Here is a 16,187-nt window from a genome sequence, read left to right as displayed (position 1 = left end):
TAAAATGTGGAGGGGGGCACCGCACACGGTTAAGAGAATTCTTGGTGTACCTTTGGGGAGCCCCTGCCCCCGTATATAAGGGGGGGAGGAGGAGGTCGGTCGCCAGGAGGGGCACACCAAGGGGGGAGTCCTACTTGGACTTCTAGTCCAAGTAGAATTCGCCCCCCTTTTCCTTTCTCCACAGGAGGGAATAGGATGGAGAGGGAGAGTGAAAGGGAAAGTGGGGCGCCGCTCCTCCCCTAGTCCAATTCGGACTACCATGGGGGGCAGCCACCCCTTGCGGCCCTCCTCTCTCTCCACTAAGGCCCACTAAGGCCCATTATTTCCCCGGGGGGGGTCCAGTAACACCTCTGTGCTCCGGGAAAATACCCGAGTCACTCAGAACCATTCTGATGTCTGAATACTACCTTCCAATATATGAATCTTTACCTCTCGACCATTTTGAGACTCCTCGTCATGTCCGTGATCTCATCCAGGACTCCGAACAAACTTCGGTCACCAAAACACATAACTCATAATACAAATCGTCATCGAACGTTAAGCATGCAGACCCTACGGTTTCGAGAACTATGTAGACATGACCGAGACACATCTCCAGTCAATAACCAATATCGGAACCTGGATGCTCATATTGGTTCCTACATATTCTACAAAGATCTTTATCGGTCAAACCGCATAAGAACATACGTCATTCCCTTTGTCATCGGTATGTTAATTGCCTGAGATTTGATCGTCGGTATCCTCATACCTAGTTCAATCTCATTACCGGCAAGTCTCTTTACTCGTTTCGTAATGCATCATCCCGCAACTAACTCATTAGTGACACTGCTTGTAAGGCTTATAGTGATGTGCATTACCGAGAGGGCCCAGAGATACCTCTCCGATACACAGAGTGACAAATCCTAATCTTGATCTATGCCAACTCAACAAATACCTTTGGAGACACCTGTAGAGCATCTTCATAATCACCTAGTTACGTTGTGATGTTTCATAGAACATAAGGTGTTCCTCCAGTATTCGAGAGTTGCAAAATCTCATAGTTAGAGGAATATATATAAGTCATGATGAAATCAATAGAAATAAAACTAAACGATCATAATGCTAAGACAACGGATGGGTCTTGTCCATCACATCATTCTCTAATGATGTGATCCCATTCATCAAATGACATCACATGTCTATGGTCAGGAAACTTAACCATTTTTGATTAACGAGCTAGTCAAGTAGAGGCATACTAGGGACACTATGTTTTTGTCTATGTATTCACACATGTACTAATTTCACAGTTAATACAATTTTAGCATGAATAATAAACATTTATCATGATATAAGGAAATATAAATAAAAACTTCATTATTGCCTCTAGGGCATATTTCCTTCAGTCTCCCACTTGCACTTGAGTCAATAATCTAGATTAATGATTCTAACACCCGTGGAATCCTGGTGCTAATCATGTTTTGCTCGTGGAAGAGGCTTAGTCAATGGGTCTGCAACATTCAGATCTGTATGTATCTTGCAAATCTCTATGTCTCCCTCCTTGACTTGATCGCGGATGGAATTGAAGCGTATCTAGATGTGTTTGGTTCTCTTGTGAAATCTGGATTCCTTTGCTAAGGCAATTGCTCCAGTACTGTCACAAAATATTTTCATTTGACCCGATGCACTAGGTATTACACCTAGATCGGATATGAACTCCTTCATCCAGACTCCTTCATTTGCTGCTTCTGAAGAAGCTATGTACTCCGCTTCACACGTAGATCCCGCCATGACGCTCTGCTTGGAATTGCACCAAGTGATAGCTCTGCCATTCAATATAAATAGAGAAAAGTATACTTTTCATCCCTCAACTCTTGACGGAGTCTAAATTTGGTCCCTCAACTTCGAAACCGGACAACTTGCACCCTGAACTACTAAAACCGAACAAGGTTCGTCCCTGGACACGATTTTGACCAGTTTTGGTGCTGACTTTTGCCGGTTTTGACCGTGTTTTGACTCAAATTCGCATACTTCCTTCAAATCTGTTTATTTTATTTAGGTCTGCATGCCATTTTCAAGTGCTTTTTTTTCAATTCTGCGTACTTTCTGTAAAATTTCATGAATTTGAAAAAGTACACGGATTTGAAAGCAATACACAAACATGAAAAAAGTACGCGGATTTAAGAAAAATATGCGAACTAGAAAAAATATGCGGATTTGGAAAATTATGTGAACCTGAAAAAGTACGTGGATTTGAAAATAGTGCGGATTTCAAAAAGGTATGTAAATTTGAAATTTTACGTAAACGTGAAAAAGTACAGAGATTTGGAAAAAGTACATGCATTCAAAAGATTCACATATTTGAAAGATATACACGTATTTAAGTTAGCACCGGTCAAAACCAGGGTGAGCCAGCACCAAAACCGCTCAAAATCGAGACCAGGGATGAATCTTGTCCGGTTTCAGTAGTTGGGGGTGCAAGTTGTCCGGTTTCGAAGATGAGGGACCAAATCTAGACTTGGACAAAAGTTAAGGGACGAAAAGTATACTTTCCTCATATAAATATGTATCCGGTTTGTGACTTATAGTCATCCGGATCAATGTCAAAGCTTCCATCAATGTAACCATTTACGACAAGCTCTTTGTCACATCCATAAAAAAGAAACATATCCTTAGTCCTTTTTAGGTATTTCAGGATGTTCTTGACCACTATCCAGTGATCCACTCCTAGATTACTTTGGTACCTCCCTTCTAAACTTATAGCAAGGCACACATCAGGTAGGTCTGGTACACAACATTGCATACATGATAGAACCTATGGCTGAGGCATAGGGTATGACTTTCATTTTCTCTCTATCTTCTGCGATGGTCGGGCATTGAGTCTGACCCAACTTCACACCTTGTAACACAGGCAAGAACCGTTTCTTTGAATGATCCATTTTGAACTTCTTCAAAACTTTATCAAGGTATGTGCTTTGTGAAAGACCAATTAAGCGTCTTGATCTATCTCTATAGATCTTAATAACCAATATATAAGCAGCTTCACCGAGGTCTTTCATTGAAAAATTCTTTTTCAAATATCCTTTTATGCTATCGAGAAATTTTGTATATTTTTTCCAATCAACAATATGTCATCCACATATAATATTAGAAATGCTACAGAGCTCCCACTCACTTTCTTGTAAATACAGGCTTCTCCAAAAGTCTGTAGAAAACCATATGCTTTGATCACACTATCAAAGCATATATTCCAACTCCGAGAGGCTTGCACCAGTCCATAAATGGATCGCTCGAGCTTGCACACTTTTTAGCACCTTTAGGATTGACAAAACCTTCTGGTTGCATCATATACAACTCTTCTTTAAGATATCCATTAAGGAATGCAGTTTTGACATCCATTTGCCAAATTTCATAATTATAAAATGCAGCAATTGCTAACATGATTCGGACAGACTTAAGCATCGCTACGGGTGAGAAGGTCTCGTCGTAGCCAACTCCTTGAACTTGTAGAAAACCTTCTGCAACAAGTCGAGCTTTGTAGAAAGTAACATTACCGTCAGCGTCAGTCTTTTTCTTGAAGATCCATTTATTCTCTATGGCTTGCCGATCATCAGGCAAGTCAACTAAAGTCCACACTTTGTTCTCATACGTGGATCCCATCTCAGATTTCATGGCCTCAAGCCATTTCACGGAATTTGTGCTCATCATCGCTTCCTCATATTTCGTAGGTTCATCATGGTCTAGTAACATGACATCTAGAATAGGATTACCGTACCACTTTGGTGCGAACCGTACTCTGGTTGACCTACGAGGTTCGGTAGTAACTTGATCTGAAGTTTCATGATTATCATCATTAACTTCCTCACTAATTGGTGTAGGAATCACTGGAACTGATTTCTGTGATGAACTACTTTCCAATCTGGAAGAAGGTACGATTACATCATCAAGTTCTACTTTCCTCCCACTCACTTCTTTCGAGAGAAACTCGTTCTCTAGAAAGGATCCATTCTTAGCAGCAATTATCTTGCGTTCGGATCTGTTATAGAAGGTGTACCCAACAGTTTCCTTTGGGTATCCTATGAAGACACATTTCTCCGATTTGGGTTCGAGCTTATCAGGTTGAAGCTTTTTCACATAAGCATCGCAGCCCCAAACTTTAAGAAACGACAGCTTAGGTTTCTTGCCAAACCACAATTCATATGGTGTCATCTTAACGGATTTAGATGGTGCCCTATTTAACTTGAATGCAGCCGTCTCTTAATCATAACCCCAAAACGATAGCGGTAAATTGGTAAGAGACATCATAGATCGCACCATATCTAATAAAGTACAGTTATGACGTTCGAACACACCATTATGCTGTGGTGTTCCAGGTGGCGTGAGTTGCGAAACTATTCCACGTTGTTTCAAATGAAGACCAAACTCATAACTCAAATATTCACCTCCACAATCATATCATAGAAACTTTATTTTCTTGTTACGATGATTTTCCACTTCACTCTAAAATTCTTTAAACTTTTCAAATGTTTCAGACTTATGTTTCAATAAGTAGATATACCGATATCTTCTCAAATCATGTGTGAAGGTTTGAAAATAACGATACCCACTACGAGCCTCAACACTCATCGGACCGCATACATCAGTATGTATTATTTCCAACAAGTCAGTTGCTCGCTGCATTGTTCTAGAGAACGGAGTCTTAGTCATCTTGCTCATGAGGCATGGTTCGCAAGCATCAAGTGATTCCAAAAGCCCATCAGCATGGAGTTTCTTCATGCGCTTTACACCAATATGACCTAAACGGTAGTGCCACAAATAAGTTGCACTATCATTATTAACTTTGCATATTTTGGCTTCAATATTATGAATATGTGTATCACTACAATCGAGGTTCAACAAAAATAGACCACTCATCAGGGGTGCATGACCATAAAAGACATTACTCATATAAATAGAACAACCATTATTCTCTGATTTAGATGAATAACCGTCTTGCATCAAACAAGATCCAGATATGATTGTTCATGCTCAACGCTGGCACCAAATAACAATTATTTAGGTCTAAAACTAATCCCGACAATAGATGTAGAGGTAGTGTGCCTACGACGATCACATCAACTTTGGAACCATTTGCCACGTGCATCGTGTCGGTGCAACAGACCCAGTGTCTATCGCCCAGACAGTGCACAAGCACAGGAAAAAGAATGAAGCACCAGCCCAAGTCAGAGATTGAAAGACCAAGTGATTCGAAGAACCAACATACGGCTCAAAGGGACAAAGATTGAGCCAGAGGAGCAAGATATCAGCTAGAGAAGGGCCTCCCTTGCCAGGCGGCCGATTCCGGCAAGGGGCGAGGCCACTGATACGTCTCCAATGTATCTATAATTTATGAAGTATTCATGCTATTATATTATCAATCTTGGATGTTTTATATGCATTTATATGCTATTTTATATGATTTTTGGGACTAACCTATTAACCTAGTGCCAAGTGCCATTTTCTGTTTTTCCTTGTTTTTGAGTTCTACAGAAAAGGAATACCAAACAGAGTGCAATTAACGTGCCAATTTTTGACGATTTATTATGGACCAAAGGAAGACCCCGGAGTAAAAGAGTTGGGCCAGAAGAGTCCCGGGCCGTCCACGAGGGTGGGGGAGCGCCCACCCCCCGGGCGCGTGGGCCTACCTCGTGGACGACTCGGGTACCTCCTTGACGTGAGACCGATGCCAAAAATTCATATAAATACAGAAACCTCCAGAAAATAACCTAGATCGGAAGTTCCACCGCCACAAGCCTCTGTAGCCACGAGAAATCAATCTAGGCCCTCTCTGTCACCCTGCCGGAGGGGGCCATCATCACCGGAGGCTACAGAGGAGGATCTCGGAGGGGCGATCATCACCATGAAGGCTAAGGACCAGAGGGAGAACCTCTCCCCATCCAGGGGGAGGCCATGGAGGAGGAAGCACAAGGGGGAGAAGCTCTCCTCCTCTCTCTCGGTGGCACCGGAGTACCATCGGGAGGGGAATCATCACCGCGGTGATCGTCTTCATCAACATCACCATCATCATCACCATCCTCATCTCTTTTACGTAGTCCACTCTCCTGCACCCCGCTGTAATCCCTACTTGAACATGGTGCTTTCTGACACATATTATGATCCAATGATGTGTTGCCATCCTATGATGTTTTGAGTAGATATCCTTTGTCTTTGGGTTGATTGATGATCTAGATTGGTATGAGTTGTATGTTTTACTTTGGTGCTGTCCTATGGTGCCCTCCGTGTCGCGCAAGCATGAGGGATTCCAGCTGTAGGGTGTTGCAATATGTCCATGGTTTGCTTATTGTCTGCGTTGCGTGAGTGACTGAAACACAAACACAGATAAGTAGGACATGGTGTATGGGAACAAAGAAGACTTGTTACTTTAATGCTATGGTTGGGTTTTACCTTCATGATCATTAGTAGTTGCAGATGCTTGCTAGAGTTCCAAATATAAGTGCATATGATCCAAGAAGAGAAAGTATGTTAGCTTATGCCTCTCCCTCATATGAAACTACAATAGTGATTACCAGTATTGTTAACAATTGAATAGGACAATTTCGCACACCGATCCACCATTATTCCACACTCGCTATTTATAATATTTAGAAATATATTCTAATTTTATGATAACAGCACCTACTTTAATATTTTAGCTCTCCGATACAATACAAAGTTATCCACTTCATACCCACAACATAGTTTTATTTCACGTTTCTAGTTGGAAGCAAACGTTCGGTGTACGTAGAGTCGTATCAGTGGCAGATAGGGCTTGAGAGAATATTGATCATACCTTTAGCTCCTTGTGGGTTCGACACTCCATACTTATCACTTCCACCTTTGGAAATTGCTACGATGATTCCCTGCACTTGGGGATTATCAGCCACCACTAGAAGCAGGCAACCAAGGCCCCCGGCAAGGTTTGCCAGGGCTCGCGGAGGCAGATGCGCCCCACCAACCACTCAAGCGCGACCCACGTTGTCAATCCGTGCAGTGTCAAGCCGCAAGATGATTAAGTGGAAGCCATTTGCCACATGGCAGCCATTTCCTTCAGAAGGAACCCACAAGAGACACCGGTCCTGCGATGTGTCAAGAGAATAGGCACGGAGCTGGCAAGATAGCCCAGCAAGCCTTGCGGGGCAGCTAGTAATGTGACACTAAGCGGTGCATTTAATGCACCATGTCAGCCCACAGAGTTAGGTATGATAGCACTGTTTTCTATCATATAAGTGGATAATGACCATTTTGCCATTGTGGTGACCCCTTAATCTATAAAAGGAGGCCCATGGCACCCGTAGGAGGGGTTAGAGAAGGTTAGAAAGTTGACAAACCCAGACGCGTGTAGTCACAACTACCCATATGCAACCCCTACCGGGCAAGTGTACTACCCCTCACCACCTCCATTCCACCATCAATCCACCAAAGCAGGAGTAGGGTTTTATGCCTCACGGCGTCCCGAACCTAGGTAAATTGCTTGTGTGCTCTCTGTCGTGCTGTCGTGCGCTGGTCTGCTCTTTGTGCAACATGACGTCCCCCTGCCGAACCAGCAAGGGGCCTCCTGGTCCCATAGGTGGCCGTGGATATCCCGCGACATCTTTGGGTTTGAAGGTTAAGGGGCTCGCTTGTGCGAACCTGAAAGCGTGCGTAGTGCATCATCTTCCTCACCATCTTCGACTTTGACGACGCCATCGACCATGGTGCCTAAGAATAAGAAGTCCGGCCCTTCAGCCCATCCATCCAACTCGAAGGCTCCGCCAATCGCGCCCTCCAGTGCCTTGGAGGATGCAGGGGGCGAGCGAGGACGTGAATGCTGCTGGGGGCGTGATTGGAGCTGGTGGCGCCATCGCCTCTCCCCCCGCGGCTGGCACGGGGACTGGAGATGTCAGAGGAGAACAACATCCGCAACACCTTGGCGGTCACGCTCCATAGGGTACGGGCGAGGGGGGTCAGTCCGTCTGCACCCCCTCTTCCCACTGACGGGCACAACTGCAGCAACGACGCGGTCCGGGGAATGCCATCGCCCTCCGGTCACTCCCACCGCGGGAGCGATCGTGGCCCATGCGCCTCCTCTGGGATGAGCCGACCGGACCGCTGCGCTCGACGGAGCCATTGACACTCAAGCACCACCGTCGCGCGACCCCGCTGCCCAGGTGGTCGTCCCACAGCTACATGGACGCGGTACCACTGCCGTCGCCTCCACTGGCACCGTCAGGAGCCGGGTGACGGTGCGATTGACGTCATCAACATCTATGCCGAGCACAGCCACAGAGGCTATGGCGCGAGCTCAGTTTCTACGGAGGTTCCTGCCAGTGGTCAAGCAGATGGATGAATGGCGTGCCACCATCCAGAGCTAGTTTGATTTCTCTGAAACTAGGGGCTCATGGCGAGCTGGCCCGCCATGACCTCCCCGAGCGACAGCAACCGCCTGTACCATTGGCCAAACGGAGGGGCCGTCCCCATGGTGCAGTCCCCACCATGGCAGCCGACATGGGAACAACAGAATAAAAACCCCAACAACATCTCGATGGCCTCTTCTGACCCTCGAGCACGTCCAGGCCAACATCGAGCCCCGGAGGATAGGTGGCGGGGAGACGCGCGCGTCGTCATAGATCGGCGCCGCGATGACCTCCGCCAGACCAACGGGTGCGTAATAACCCACAAGTATAGGGGATAAATTGTAGCTTATTTCGATAAGTAAGAGTGTCGAACCCAACAAGGAGCTAAAGGTAGAACAAATATTCCCTCAAGTTTTATCAACCACCGATACAACTCTACGCACGCTTGATGATCGCTTTAGCTAGAACAAGTATAAAACTAGAAGACTTTGTAGGTGTAATGGGATAGGTTTGCAAGAATATAAAGAGCACGTAAATAAAAACTAGGGGCTGTTTTAGGTAAAAAAAGCAATAAAGTTAGTATAGCGAGTGTGGAAAAGTGGTGGTAGGAGTTGCGAAATTGTCCCTAAGCAATTGACTACTTTACTAGATCGATAGCAAGTTTTATGTGGGAGAGGCCACTGCTAGCATGTCATCCCTGACTTGGAATTCCATGCACTTATGATTGGAACTATTAGCAAGCATCCGCAACTACTAACATTCATTAAGGTAAAACCCAACCATAGCATTAAGATATATTGGTCCCCCTTCAATCCCGCATGCATTAATTTCTATGCTAGGTTGAAGCTTCTGTCACTCTTGCCCTCCAATACATAGTCCTATCAACATACAACTAACCGTATGGTGTGATCCACACGCGCGCTCATATGATGGGCACCAAAGGATAGCAACATAACCACAAGCAAATTAAACCAATCATAGCAATTCACCAATTACCGATAGGACAACAAAAATCTACTCAGACATCATAGGATGGCAACACATCATTGGATAATAATATGAAGCATAAAGCACCATGTTCAAGTAGAGGGTACAACGGGTTGCGGGAGAGTGGACCGATGTAGATAGATGGGGAAGGTGATGAAGATGTTGGTGAAGATGACGGAGGTGTTGGTGTAGATTGTGGTGACGATGATGGCCCCAGCAGCGTTCTGGCGCCACCGGAAGAGAGGGGAGAGGTCCCCCCTTCTTATTCTTCTTCCTTGACCTTCTACCTATATGGGCGAAGCGTTACCCCTCTAGTCCATGGCCTCCATGACTACGGAGGGGTGAGAGCCCCTCTGAGATTGGATCTGTCTCTCCGTGTTTCTGCCTTTCAGATTCTCCCATTTCACCGTTTCTTATATTCCTGGAGATCCGTAACTCCGATTGGGATGAAATTCGGACACCATTTTTATCCGAATTTGCTTTCTTGCGGCGAAACAAGGGCACCAACCGCCTTACGGGGTGGCCACGAGGGCCCAGGGCGTGCCTGACCCCCTGGGCGCGCCCCCTGCCTCGTGGTCCCCTCGGGCATCGTCCCGCGTTGATTCTTCTTCCCAAAAATCACATATATTCCAAAAAAATCTCCTTCAGTTTTTATCCCATTTGGACTCCGTTTGATATGGATTTTCTGCGAAACAAAAAACATGCAACAAACACGAACTAGCACTGGGCACTGTATCAATATGTTAGTCCCAAAATAGTACAAAAAGTTGCCAAAAGTATATGAAAGTTGTATAATATTGGCATGGAACAATCAAAAATTATAGATGCGACGGAGATGTATCAGCATCCCTTAGCTTAATTCCTGCTCGTCCTCGAGTAGGTAAATGGTAAAAAAGATAATTTTTGATGTGGAATGCTACCTAGCAGATCATGTAACCTAATCATGGCATGAGTATTAAGACACGAGTGATTCAAAACAATAGTCTATCATTTGACATTATGACAATAATACTTCAAGCATACTAATAAAGCAATCATGACTTTTCAAAATAACATGGCCAAAGAAAGTTATCCCTACAAAATCATATGGTCTGGCTATGCTCCATCTTCACCACAAAAAATATTCAAATCATGAACAACCCCAATGACAAGCCAAGCAATTGTTTCATACTTTTGATGTTCTCAAACCTTTTCAACTTTCACGCAATACATGAGCGTGAGCCATGGATATAGCACTATAGGTGGAATAGAATATGATGATGGAGGTTGTGTAGAGAAGACAAAAAGGAAGAAAGTCTCACATCGACGCGGCTAATCAATGGGCTATGGAGATGCCCATCAATTGATGTCAATGCGAGGAGTAGGGATTGCCATGCAACAGATGCACTAGAGCTATAATGTGGCACCCTGGCTTAGAGAAACCAGAACGCCCCGTATTCCAGCCCAGAGATCGAGGAGAAGTCTCTGGAATACGACACTGCTTGACATAGAACAAATCAGCTCTTATTACAAGAATAATAATTACACGGGTCTGATGCTACAATGACCACATCAGCATGGTGACACTATGCGTGCGATACCACACTTGCTCTATGCTAGCAGCGGAAAAACTTAGCAGCGGAACAACGACGAAGGTAGTGTACTCCATTCCGCAGGGACTCTGGCTGGGACACGATCTATCTCGCGCGAACAGAAACCACGACAAGCAATCAAGCAATCATGGCATCACCTGCAATCTGGCATGACATGCCAGGTTAGTACATTAAATGTACTTGCAAGCTCACAACAACCATAAACATCAAGGCCAGACAATAACATAGCATTAACAGGTTAATTAATTTAACAACTACCATGATGAAGCAACTACTAAGCATGAGACGAACTAATACAATGCTGATAAATCACCATCTCAGATCTCCATAACCATATCTCTCTTGGCTAACCGGCCAAGCAATATACCATCTCGATCAACTCATGGTCAAAACAATACGGTGATCTTTCCGGCGATCACTACCATGAACAACACTTGGTCTCAAACTGTGATCTTTCCGGCGATCACAACCATGACCAACACTTGGTCTCAAACTGTGATCTTTCTGGCGATCACAACCACGACCCTAACTTGGTCTCCAACATCATCATCAACATCCTGCCAATCTGTACTGCTCAACATATCAACATATGAATCACCTATAAGTCATTCCATCATGTGAGTGTTGATCGAACGGTGGGACCTAGTACGGACGCGACTATCGATAGATTAAATACACTCTGCAGAGGTAGCACACTGTACCCACACCATGGAACCCATGGCCTCGCACTCCCATTCGGGTGGACCAACGGCATTCTGACAAAGCCCTTCCTTTGTCATAGCACTCTCCTGGCCACTCCGACCCAAATCCCCAACGGGCTGGTCCTGGGTGGCCCCGTGTCTACCAAAGACACCCCGACCACCGTCTTGGTCAAAACACTCCCACTCGGAGACACTCCCTCTCGGGGACTCAGATCCATAAAAACAACAACGGTCACACAAGGTTATGTCTGCTTACCGTGCCAGGGTACGCACGCCCATAACCTTCCCTAGTTAGAGGCACCGGCGAGAGGCACGACAATAGAACGCATTAGGTCCTTCCCATAAAAGGCAAATGTGGTTGCACTGGAAAAAGCCCGGTTTGGTGGCACCTGACCAACTTAATGACGGAATTTATCCCCAAAAATAAAACTATGGTAACTGATACTCCAATATCAACTATCAAACTATAATCCAAGTCATAACAATATCCAACAAATAATCCAAACATAATCTCATCATCTCAAAATACTCCAAGGGTATCACAACACTATTGTCATGATGAATCCAAAAACAATAATCCTACTACTCCAATAACAAGAACAAAGCTATTCGGCTAAGATCCACATGTAAACATCATTTCCGAAAATAATACTCCAAGAAACAGAACATCAACTAGCATCATGAAAATAATCATACTAACCACTAATAATCCAAAGGCAGCATGATATCCAAGGTAATACTCCCAAAGATAATAACAAGTATCATCATGAAAATAATCATACTAACCACTAATAATCCAGAGGCAGCATGATATCCAAAGTAATACTCCAAAATATAATAACAGGCATCATCATGAAAATAATCATACTAACCACTAATAATCCAAAGGCAACATGATATCCAAAGTAATACTCCAAAATATAATAACAGGTATCATCATGAAAATAATCATACTAACCACTAATGATCCAAAGGCAGCATGTCATCCAAAGTAATACTCCAAAATATCATATCCAACACCACCATGAAAATAATCATAACATAAGCCACTAATAATCCAATGGCAACATGTCAACCACATAAGCTGCAAAATATAAGTCCTAGAACTCCAAGCAATATCATGGCAATACCAAGATCAAACAATACTCCGAGAAATGCCATGAACAAAGTCATGTAGCTAAAGCAGTATTTTAAACAAGTTCAAATAGATTAAACCATGTCAATGCATTAAAGTGATGCAAATGGAGGGTGTGGCTCACCTGGGGAGGAAGCAATCACCGGGAGGAAGTGCGAGAAACTCGCGGAAAGGATCGCCGGAAAACATACTCTCTCGGAGGGGGCTGAATAAGGGCAGGGGCAAAATGGTCATTTTAAGAATGTTAAAACATGGTGAAAATGATACCAATAGAACGGTCTCGACGAAACGAAGAAGTGGGCTTTGGATTCACCTCATTTGGATTTGTGGTTAAAAAGATATAAGGGTTTTTCTGCCAGGGACCCATCTGTAAGAAAAATCTTTACAATCTGGGCCTGGACAGAAAACAGAAAGCGCACTTCCAAGAGTACTTGGGGAGGAGGAGGCCACAGCGAGCTTCAGAGTTGGGCGCACGCCTGGTTCTGGCGGGAGGCGGCCACGGCGAGCTTGAGACCGTGGCAAGAGGGCACTCGAGGAGAAGGGAAACAACGGGGAGGCTCCAGAGGACTTGGGGAGGGCTGTGGTGACGTTAGGAGGGAGAATGAGCCGTCGGTTCACCGGAATCGGAGATGACCGAGGCGGAGGCCGTGGTGGCAAAGGAGGGACAGGAGGGTGGCTCGAGCTCCGGGGAGCAATCAGGGAGGCTTCTGGGAGTGAGGGAGGTCGAGTGGTGAGCTCGGACGAGGCTGGGGTGGGCTTATATAGCCGCGGGGTGAGGAGGCTAAGCTGTCGTCACCGCGGACGCGTGTGCACGCACATGAGCTCGTTGGTAGACGACGGGTGAGGAGCAGTGGAGGTTCTCACAGGGTAGAGGAGGCCAACGGAGCATAGGGAGGAAGACGACGGCGAAGAACCGAGCCAAAACGCCACTGTGCGCTCGTGGGCACGCGACGGCTTGCGTCTGTGAGGATGCTGCCGGAGGGGGAGCGGGGTCCAGGTGATCGGCGACGACGAGAGGAAGACAATGGACATGCTCACGCGCGCTAAGACGACGAGGGGTAGAGGGGTCCAAGCAAGAATCCATCCTGTGCGCGGCTAATGGCAGCAGAGCGCGCGCACAGGCTTGCCATTAACGCGGTCTCGGCGTGCACTGGCATGTAGCGGGGGAGAGGGGCTGGAACTTGTTGTCTAGTGGGTAGTTCATCCATGGTAGGTCTCAACTACGGTGGTTTTTCGGTTAAAAGTGATACGGTCAAACGGTGAGAACCCTCTGAAGTTTACTGCAGTAAACTTGGGTGAGCACTAGTGATCAACAGGAAGGGTTTTGGATCCAATGGAGTTTTCTGTGAGGTTGAGGTAAAGAAGGACTTTCATCCTGGTAACTTGGAGAAGAATTGGATCAAGATAAATCATAGTTGCTTTGCAACTGACCAAAATGGTCCAGAAATGAGATTTGGATGATGCACTCAAATGGTGTGGACACTTGAGCTCAAGTTTGGCAAGGCTTCATGATTCGATCATACAAAGATCATGTATAAGTTTCATACCAATTGGATTCACCAAAATGGTACTTGCTTCACAAACATCCTTGCTGACCAGAAACTTGCAAAATTTCTAGAGGAAAAATGGATTGATGAAACATGCCCAAAATGGGTTGAGGTAGGTTATATGGATAATAGAAGGCCTAGAAAAATTGACAGCCATAATGGAGCAAGAAAAAATATACTTGCTTCACAAACTGAAATTTTGGGCAGAATCAAAGAATTGAAAGTGAGCTCACATGGAGGCATGACATGAGCTCTACTTTGGTGGAGGGCTATGATATGATGATATAAGGGACCATGCAAAATGACAACTCATTTGGATATGACTAGCTTATACTTCCTTCACAACCACTTCCCTCAGACAGGAATTTAGGAAAATCATAATTAAATAATTACTAGGCAAATGAGGTTTCATTATGGCATGTGGCAATGATATGGACTGAAAAAGGTGTCCAAGGAGTTTGAGGTCAATTGGGAAAAGATAAATGGCACTTTCTTCACATTGTGCCATTTAGGGCAGAATAGGAAATGAATTAATTGAGCAAGATGATAAACTTGACAAATGAAATATTTTGCCATATTTGAGAAAGATATAACCCAAAAAATTTATGAGAATTATTTGGGAATTTTAGGAGTGATCGAAATAAAGGTTGCTTCACAACCTAGGGCAGACAGGGTTATTCCATTAATAGAAAAAGGAATATTCCTGAGAAAAAGAATTTAGGGTTTGGTCAAGCAGTGAAGTGACAAGATCTTGGCAGGGTTTTCAGAATGATGAGTCACTTGGGAAGGAAAAACAGGATGATTTCCTAGGAGACAAGGCCACAGAACCACTCCAAAAAGAAAAAGCAGAGCAAAAACCAATAAATCAAAAAGAAAAAGGAAAGGGCCAAAATCTAGGCTGTTACAACTCTTACCCCCTTAAAGAAATCTCGTCCTCGAGATTTAGTTGCTCTGGGAACAAGTATGACTTGAGGATACCGTTTCCAACTCGGGCATCCTTTTTCCTTTATTTATTTTTCCCCCAAGAATTTTAGATGATCAACTTACCTTGCTTTGGGGTGTCTTTTCCCAAATTTTGATGGGTCTTTTCTCATATACCAAATCCTTTTGCTGACGTTGATTTTATCATATCTGCGGTGATGTCTGATGGATCTGATCATAAATTTCTTTTTGGTCATGAAAACCTTTTTACTTCTGTCATGGGGTTACTACAAGCCTTCTAGGTTCAATAAATGCTTAGAATTAATCATGGCCATCTTCTGACGGGATCTGACTGCTCATAGGTGCACTGATTTATCTTGATTTATTTCCTTTAGCTCGAGCATGTGGCATACACCAGAGATTTGACTGCCTTCTGTCGTGAGCAATATAACGGTGCATGGAGTTATAGCTATGTCATTCCTCAAATATTTATATCTTGAGACCTTGCCCGACAGGGGCTGACGGACAAATGCTTTTCCTAACAGACTAACCGTGTACTTGATTCCGTTGGCGAGTATACCAGGTCTGAGCTAATTAGTTGGCTTTTGACTTTCTCATTTTGTCGGTATACCCATTTTTGGTAATATGTTGTGATATGTTTTAACTCTACCGTTGAGGTCAAACCGTTGATGTTGCAAAGGAATCTTGGATCTGACAGAACAGACTTGGATATTCCACACTAACCATGTCAAGCGGGTCAGCGGGATATGCAAATCCTTATAAATAGAGTAGGGCGCTGAAGGTGTATGTCTTTGTGGATCCATATGGAATTATGGCCTCCAACTGGTTTGGGTATCCAGACCCTGATGGTCGTGCAAAATACATCACACCTTTGTTGTCAGTCTCACCCTTTAACGGTCATGATTCTCTTTGTCAGGATACCTTGCTGAAATAAC

The sequence above is a fragment of the Triticum urartu genome, chromosome 2A (assembly GCF_056163025.1).
Source record: "Triticum urartu cultivar PI428250 chromosome 2A, HENAU_Tu73, whole genome shotgun sequence".
In the NCBI taxonomy this organism is placed as follows: domain Eukaryota; kingdom Viridiplantae; phylum Streptophyta; class Magnoliopsida; order Poales; family Poaceae; genus Triticum; species Triticum urartu.
Note: the sequence above shows the minus strand (reverse complement) of the source record.